This window comes from Meles meles, chromosome 2, assembly GCF_922984935.1.
Source record: "Meles meles chromosome 2, mMelMel3.1 paternal haplotype, whole genome shotgun sequence".
Classification (NCBI taxonomy): Eukaryota; Metazoa; Chordata; class Mammalia; order Carnivora; family Mustelidae; genus Meles; species Meles meles.
Genome location: NC_060067.1, coordinates 55,545,330 through 55,554,009, shown reverse-complemented (window position 1 = coordinate 55,554,009; position 8,680 = coordinate 55,545,330). Strand labels below are relative to the sequence as shown.

General features: G+C 41.0%; 1 pseudogene; it reads right to left on the bottom strand.

Annotated features, from left to right (window-relative positions):
- Positions 1-1,415: 1,415 nt before the first annotated feature.
- LOC123936833 lies at positions 1,416-2,308 on the bottom strand (annotated as a pseudogene).
- Between the last annotated feature and the right edge of the window lie 6,372 nt (positions 2,309-8,680).

The following is an 8,680-nucleotide window of genomic DNA, read 5'->3' as shown; positions in this document are numbered from 1 at the left end:
TCTACCAACTTGGCTGTAATAGATTTCAACTTCAGCTTAATGGTTATTGTGTCCTTATTGCTGCTAGGGAGGGGGGTGAATTTTACCAGTCTGGGATTATTTCCTGGGAATGTGACTAAGGCCTTGGTAATATGGGGAAGGGTGAAAAGGGAGTTACTGTTGAGTGGGGCATATCGTCTGAACTGGTATCCTAGGTGACATTTTCCTCTATTCCTTCTGCTTTTCAGTGACTTTTCCAGCAGGTCGCTCCTAACTTATCCCTCACAGGCAGTCTTCTAGTCCTGTCTTTTCTTCTCTGTGTCTATGCCAATCCTTTTGTTCCTTCTAGAGTCTATTTGCTCCTCCTCAGATGCACTGGGCCACCAGAATCTGGATGGAGCCAGCTACAGTCCATCCCACTTTCCTGTTAGCTTGGGGTGGGGGGGCATTGGGAGCCATGTTAACATACACCAAACTTTTTCACACAATTCCACCATGCCCGTGGATCTCAGATTAATAACCCCTGCCCAAGTCTGAGTCCAAAACAGGATGTCTCTTATTTTCAGGGTGAACAGAGGTAAAGAAGAGGGAATGAGATGAACCAGGAGATTCTTCCTGTTGTCTGAATTGCTGGGGAAGTGAAAGGTGGGGAGAGAGGTGAGTGGGCCCCAGTGTGTAGAGCTGCACTGGCAGCAGGCAGCGGTATCATCCAATCGTAGCCACATGCCTACTGTACTGTATAATTCTGTAGCTCTTTTGGCAGTGCTTACAGGCATGCTCTCTCTGAGTGCTATTGATTTCTTGGGGAAAGGAGATCAAAAACAAGTGTTATACTTCGTGTCATATGTTTTCTGGGGAACGTAAATAGATTAGCCAAATTGGACAGACAAGATCAGGGCAAGGAGAGAAGAGGCTCCCTGGAACTGCCTTCCCTGAAATGAATCTCTTAAAATGATCCACAGGGGAAATAAAATGATTAGGCAGGGCAGGAATTTATCCTGTACTCAGATTGAATGTCGCATTTTGTTTCTGTCTCAGCTTCATGTCCTGGGACTCAAACCACTCTATTTTCCATTGCATTGGTGTTTGATACCAGCAGATCTGCTAGCCTTTATCTTGACCATGTCTGTCCCCCATGATGCCAGGGCTAACTGTCACTAAGTTTCTGGATACTGCTGTACAAAGAACCATCTGATAAAACTTTTTGTGATGATGTAAATGTTTAAACAGCTCTCTGCCATTAAATACAGTAGCCCACTGGCCTCATGGAGGCTTTTCAGCCCTTGAAAGGTGGCCAAGTATGACTACGAGGCTGAATATTTAATTATAGTTAATTTAAATGTAGCTTCATAGTTTTTTTTTTAAGAACCTTTTTCCATTTTGTTTGTTTTTGTGGAAGAGCAGCTTAACACTACTCAGTGGTTGTCCCTACCCATTCAGTGGCCTGAGCAGTGACCGCATACTCCAGTCTTCAGAAGGAAAGGTACCAGCATGCCTTTAGTCCAGTCTGTGACTTCAGGTAGAGTAGCAGTGAACTCAGGAGCTGGAGCTGAAGCAGTCCACTCACCCTGAAATTCTTCCTTGGTCAGGCCTTGTCACCAGCAGCCTGCTCTTCCTTTTCCATCTCCTAAGGATCTCTATGGAAATAGAAATCAGGCTTGACCTCCCATGGGTCTCCATGGGAAATGGTGCCACACATGCACAGAACTTCCCAGGCCAGCATCCACCACATCAGACCCACCGAGTGAGCTCCTTTGTTGTTGCAAGAGATGGTGATGTCCACAGAGCTCAGAGGAGAGTCCTTGTTAACACAGAGCAGTGGTAGGCAGGTTAACCTGTCTCTGTGAGAAGCTGGTGGTCAGCCCTGATATCAGTAACCACCAGAAGTCTCAGCTCTCAGAAGGCTGCCTGGATCTGGTTAGTGAAGGTTCTAAGAGTGAAGAGGCCAGCAATAAGAATGGCTCCAGTATCAGCAGCAAACTTCAGTACAGCTCGCTGGCCAGTATTCCCAGATGTTATGACATTGACATCAGTTGGATTTGCAATGGCAACAAAGGTATGAGCTGCCAGAAGAAGCTTCTTCAAGGTTCTTTTCAGATTTATGATGTAGATACCATCCCTTTTCTTTTTGCAGATGTACTGTTCCATTTGGAAGTCAAGGTTGGTGCCACCTGAGTGGGTTACTCCTGCAAGGAATTTGAGGACCATACTCTTTGTTCATTTGAAGGACATCAAGGGCTCCGAATATTGTGAAAGTTTCCTTTGAGTTACAATGGGAATACAAAACAACACCATATGGACTCCTTCCTGGGTAGTGCGGGAAGGCCATATGTAGCTATTTGCTATGTTCTTGTGAATTGAAGTTTAGATTCTTGCAGTCCCAGAAGTGTGAATCAGCAGCATCCACATCACCTGGGACTGGGAGATTGTTTTAGAAATGTGTATTTTGGGCCTCACTCCAGATCTACTGAACCAGAATCTACATTTTAACAATATCTCCAGATATTGCATGTATATTAAAGTTTGAGAAGCAGGGCTGGAAACGAGTAAGTCTCAGGAAGAGATGTGGTATTAATTAGAGTCAGCTGAGTTATGCTGTAGTAACAAACAAGCCCCAAGTCCAGTGGCTTAAAATAAACAAATTTTATTTCTCACTAATGCTTCTTGTCCCTGGTAAACCAGAGGGGTCTCTGTTCCACATCATTCTTACTCCAGGTTCCAGGCTAATTGGCCAGTGCTTTCTGGATCATTTGTCATTGCTGTGACATAAGGGAGAACAGACAGTGTGGCGAAACCTGTAATTTCTACTTACATTTCTTTGGCCAAAGCATGTCATGTGACTGCACTTAACTCAAAGGGGACAAGGAAGAGAAAGCTTATCAAATGCCCAGAAGGGAGGGAAACAGAATATTTGGTGAACATACATGGTGAACAGCGCTTATGACTGCTGCACATAAGCATAATTATAGCCTTTTGTTTGTTTGTTTTTAAGCAGCCAATTCTGAAGATCATCATTTCAGTCCTGGCTTTCTAATTGGTCTCTCTGTTGTCCTTTCTTTTTTAACATCACTACCATATTAATCCTCTTAAGGCATTGTTCTGAATATTTTATTTCTCTGCTCAGAACCCTTCAATGACACCTCATTGTCCACCAAGTTAAGTAAACTCCTTTTAGCATGATGTAGTGGAAAGAATCCTATTAATTTATGTGTGACCTTGGACAGTGTTGCCTAAATTCTCTGAATCACAGTGTTCTCATCATTTAATTTGGAGATAAAAATACCCACCTTCAAGGGCTGCTATGAATCTTAAGTAAAATAATGTGTATAAAGTGCATAGTGTATTAGACATTTAATAAATAAGAGCATAATCCCTGTCATGAGCTCCTAGAGCACACCATGTATATCTGTATCATAATATTTATCCAAAACATATTGAGATGACCTATTGCATGTCTGTTTCTCCTAGTAGACTTGAATTCCTTAAGGAATCTGACTTTACAATTAGTGAGCTAACATAAGGCTCTACTTGTAGAAGATTCTTATTACATGTTTTAACTGCACTTAATTTGTTAGTGATTTTGAGCTCTCCCTAGCAAAGTTGCCTTATGTGTGTAACCAGTGTTATGACCAAACTATATCACTTTTGTTCCCTCAACTAACAGCATGTTTCTCATCTCCGGACCTTTGCTCATGTTTCTGATATATACTTTTTCCTTCCTGTACCTTAGCCTTGCAAAAGTTTGCTCATCACTTAATCCCCAATTAAAATGTCACCTCTACAACTATTATTTTTCTAATTCCTGAACCTGAAAGCAACATTCCCATTCTTTGAACATTCACAGTATTCAGAGAAGACTTCACACCAAAGTCTGCGATCTGGGATTCCTCTGGGAAAGTAATGACCAAGGGATTTATACTAGAAAGGTAAAGTGGAGAGAAGGAGATAGGCAGCACATTCCAGATTGATCAGGGTGGGCCTCTACATCTGCAGATGGCTCAAGTGCAGGGAAGATGGAGAAAGAAGACAGAGACAGGACCAGAGAGAGGTTTCTGGCCTCGCAGGCCATGGTTACAAAGTTTGAATTTTATCTTCAGACAATGGAGATGAGCAGGGAAGTGACATGATTGCTTTTGTGACCTAGAAAAATCAGTTTTTTGAGAATGAGAGTATTATATTTAATAATTGATATTTAATAGAGATATTTGATATTTAATAATTGATCTCCAGTTTCCTGTGTTAGGTCAGTTAACATTGTCTGTTTTCTGATCATGACTTGGTCCTCCCAATGCCTTTCCTTTTCTTTTTTTTATTTTATAGATTTTATTTATTTGACAGACAGAGATCATAAGAAGGCAGAGAGGCAGGCAGAGAGAGAGAAAGGGAAGCAGGCTCCCCGCTGAACAGAGAGCCCAATATAGGGCTCTCTCCGAGGACCCTGGGATCATGACCTGAGCTGAAGGCAGAGGCTTTAACCCACTGAGCCACCCAGGCGCCCTGCCTTTCCTTTTCTTATGTCACTTACTTATTTCTGTTAACTACCTAGCCCCTGAAGGTGTTTGCATTTTCAGCCCCTGTCTTATGTCTGCAATCCAAGCAAGTATCATCTGATACCTTCAATCATCTATCAATTGGGAATTGCATTTGGCTGTTTATAACAAGGACCCATCTCTCAAGAGTGGCTTCAGTAAGATAGAGGCTTATTTCTCTCTCATGTAAAAGAAGTCTACAGGTAGCTTGTACAGCTTTTTCCTACTTATTTCCTCTGCCATCCTTGACCCTGTGGCTTCCATTCCCAAGATTACAGGGTATACAATGGCTGTTGGAGCTCCTACCATCACATCCCCATTTCAGGCAGTAGGAAGAAAGAAGTGGGAAAGACTGCATTATTTCTCAGAGTTCTGTGTAATGCATCTGCTTATAATCATTGGCAGACATTTAGTCACCGGGCTGCCAAGGCATGGGCAATGTAGACTTTTATTCTAAGAGGCTGTGTGCCTGGATAAAAAAAATTGTGTGTGGGATTTTTGTTTTGTTTTGTTCTTTTAAAGAAGAGACTTGTGAAAATAGGAAAATAGCAGCCTCTGCTATGGTATGTGACTCCAACCTTCATTGTAATACATCTTTTTTTTTTTTTTTTTTTTTTGGAAAACTGTGCTTCCATTAGTACATACTGGTCAAAGTTCCATCCTACCAAGTCCTACTAATATCTATCTGTCTTTTGGTATTTAAATGACCATTTTGTTTATGTATTATTTACGTTCTGTGCCTCGATGCACATCTACTTGCCCTGAATCTGACAATTCTTGGTCAAATTCCATCAGTTCTCCATCTCAACAAGAGACAAACCAGGAGGTACTGCACAGTCTGAGGACAGAAGCCCCAGATGTGTTTGAAGAGACACACCTCAGTCAATAACCATCCAGATGAGGAATATATTATTTTCTTTGCCCAAATTTACTTGTTTCTAAAGTGCCCCTATTTGAATTGTTTGTTGTCAATTTTGCATCCCTATGGCCCCTCTCTAAGGTTTTCTCCACATTACAGAGGAGAAATCAGGAAGTACAGTTATCCCTGTCCCCATCTCCATATTGTTCCAGTCTTGAATTTGCTAATAAGAAGAATTTACATAAGATTTGCAAGGGAGAAGAGTGGGAGAAGCCAGTGTTCTCTGGAGGCCATTGCAAACTCAAAGTTGCTTCCTTTGGAGTTTTGTGCCCTAAACTCTTTGATGTTTCAAGCTGAGCGCAATATGCTGACCAAGCTGGCTTTGATTTCACAGGCACCTCCCCTTATCACTGTTCCCTTAGCTCTTCCAATGACTTTAGAAGATCCTAATTCCTATATTAACTGCTTCATAATGGAATAATAGGGTGGCTTCTCTTTTCCTGAATGAAGCCCGACTGATATACCCCCTTTCATCTGAGTTACTTGGTTACCAAAATTTTGGAGGCTCTTTTCCTAGACTACTATCTATATGGCCAAGCAGGTATGCTATTTTACATTGTAGACATTCTTTGAGATTACATATATGAATATTAAAATATGTAGTACAATCACATCTTCTATAATTTTTTAAAAAGACTTTATTTATTTGAGAGATAGAGAGAGAGCACAAGTAGGCTGGGCAGCAGGCAGAGGGAGAGGGAGAAGCAGGTTCTCTGCTGAGCAGAAAGTCTGATGCGGGGTTTGATCCTAGGACCCTGGGATCATGACATGAGCTGAAGGCAGGCACTTAATGACTGAGCCACACAGGCGCCTCATTATGTATTACATTTATATTATGTTTTATAGTGTATTGTAAATGTATTTCTCTTCATCTCTTTGAAGGATTGATTTCCCAGAGTACCAGTGACTACCTTATACCTCTCACTTTAATTATGTTATGACAAGAAAGTGTCTCACTGTGCTTGGTGAAAATTCCTTGGGAGCCAGTGCAGGGTGAGGTGGGAGTAGGGATGGTGACAGAATCAGAAAGTGAAGTGGAAGAGCTCCCAGCTTGTGGGACTCCAATCTGAGTTCCCAACCCTACACTCTTACTTCATCTGTAGAGCTCCACTTCCATTTGTTGACATATGAGTGATCCACTCAAGATTTCATTTGACAGGAAGTGTTTCACAGCTTAAAAAGAAGATTGAAAGCTGCTCCTTTAAAACCCTAAATTTGAGATGTGCCTGAGAAGTCTCAACTCTTCAACTTATTAGCCATGTGACCTTGGGCATGTCATGAAAACTGAATTCGGCTTCCTTGGGAGTATAATACAATGACAAAGCATTACTGAGAAGATGGAAAGGAATAATGCCAATAAATTTGAAGGGCGGTAACAGTCAGGGTTATACTCTGAACTACTTAGGGCCAAGTGAGTGACAGAAATGAATGAAATAGGCCATCGTGAATGGGAAAGGGCATGTCCCAATGAAAGGGGCATACTCAGCTTACTATACTTGTTAACATTTGGGGGATGTGGTCAGATCTTTTGCATTTTCAAGAAAACCTGGAAATAAGGATTTTTGAAGAGGAATCTCAGGATTTTGAAAAGGTTGATAATTTCACTTTTGAAAGCTAATCAAAACACATGTTCATTTGTGAGCCTCCTTGTATGACCTTTAATTACACAGATACCAATTATTATTATTATTATTATTGTTGTTATTTTAAAGATTTCATTTATTTGCAAGAGATAGTAAGAGAGGGAATATAAACGAGGAGAGTGGGGAGGGAGAAGCAGGGTTCCCACTGAGCAAGGAGTCCTGTGGCTCAATCCCAGGACTCTGGGATCATAACCTGAGCCGAAGGCAGTTGTATAACCAACTGAGCCACCCAGATGCCCCCCAATTATTATTTTTAATGGGCTTTGGAACTATTGTTTTTTAGCTTTTCCTGTGAGCTTGCCTACCTCCTTACTTTCTGTAACATACCTTCCCCCTTGACTCAGATCTGACTGATGATAGTTTTCCATCGAAGGGATTGATACTGGAGCTAGGTAGGCCTAATTAAGTTCTTTCTAGGGATCATTATTTGGATGCTAGGAAAATTAGTCTATCCTTCCTTACTTGTCTTGCTCAACTGCTCTTTGTAGGCATAGAGATGCCAATGACCATGTTCCTTGGTCACTCGGTAAAAATCCAGTCATGGGAGAGAATGAGGTCAAAAAACAGAGATAAGTGGAGAGAAAAGAGACTAATAGAGTCCTGGCAGTATTGAGTTAGTGAGTCCTTCAGATTTTTAAAATTAAATTCTTCATCATTTTAATTTTTACAATCTATAAAAATAAGATTTTTCTTCTTTTCTAATTTTTTTATTAAAAAGATTTTTAATATTAACATATAATGTATTATTTGCCCCAGGGGTATAGGTCTGTGAATCATCAGGCTTACACATTTCATAGCACTCACCATAGCACATACCCTCCCCAATGTCCATAACCCAGCCACCATATCCCTACTCCCCCCGACCCAGCAACCCTGTTTGTTTCATGAGATTAAGAGTCTCTTATGGTTTGTCTCCCTCCCGATCGCATCTTGTTTCATTTTTTCCCTCCCTACTCCCCATGACCCCTCACCTTCGCTCTCAAATTCTTCATATCAGAGAGATCATATGATAATTTTCTTTTTCTGATTGACTTATTTCGCATAGCATAATACCCTCTAGTTCCATCCACATTGTTGCAAGTGACAAGATTTCATTTTTCTGACTGTATAGTATTCCTTTTTATATATACACATCTTCTTTATCCATTCATCTGTTGATGGACATACTTCATCTTTCCATACTTGTGCTATTGGGGACATTGCTGCTCTAAACATTCAAGTGCACATTTCCTTCGGATCACTACATATGTATCTTCAGGGTATATACCCAATAGTGTGGTTGCTGGGTCAGAGGGTAGCACTATTTTTAACATACTGTTTTCCGGAATGGCTGCACCAGCTTGCATTCCCAACAACAGTGTAGGAGGGTTCCCCTTTCTCCACATACTCTCCAACATCTATCATTTCCTGACTTGTTAATTTTGGACATTCTTACTGGTGTGGGGTGGTATCTCACTGTGGTTTTGATTTGTATTTCCCTGGTATTGAGTGATGTTGAGCACTTTTTCATGTGTCTGAAGAAATGTCTGTTTATGTCTTCTGCCCATTTCTTGATTGGATTACTTATTCTTTGGGTCTTGAGTTTGAGAGGTTCTTTAAGATTTTGAATA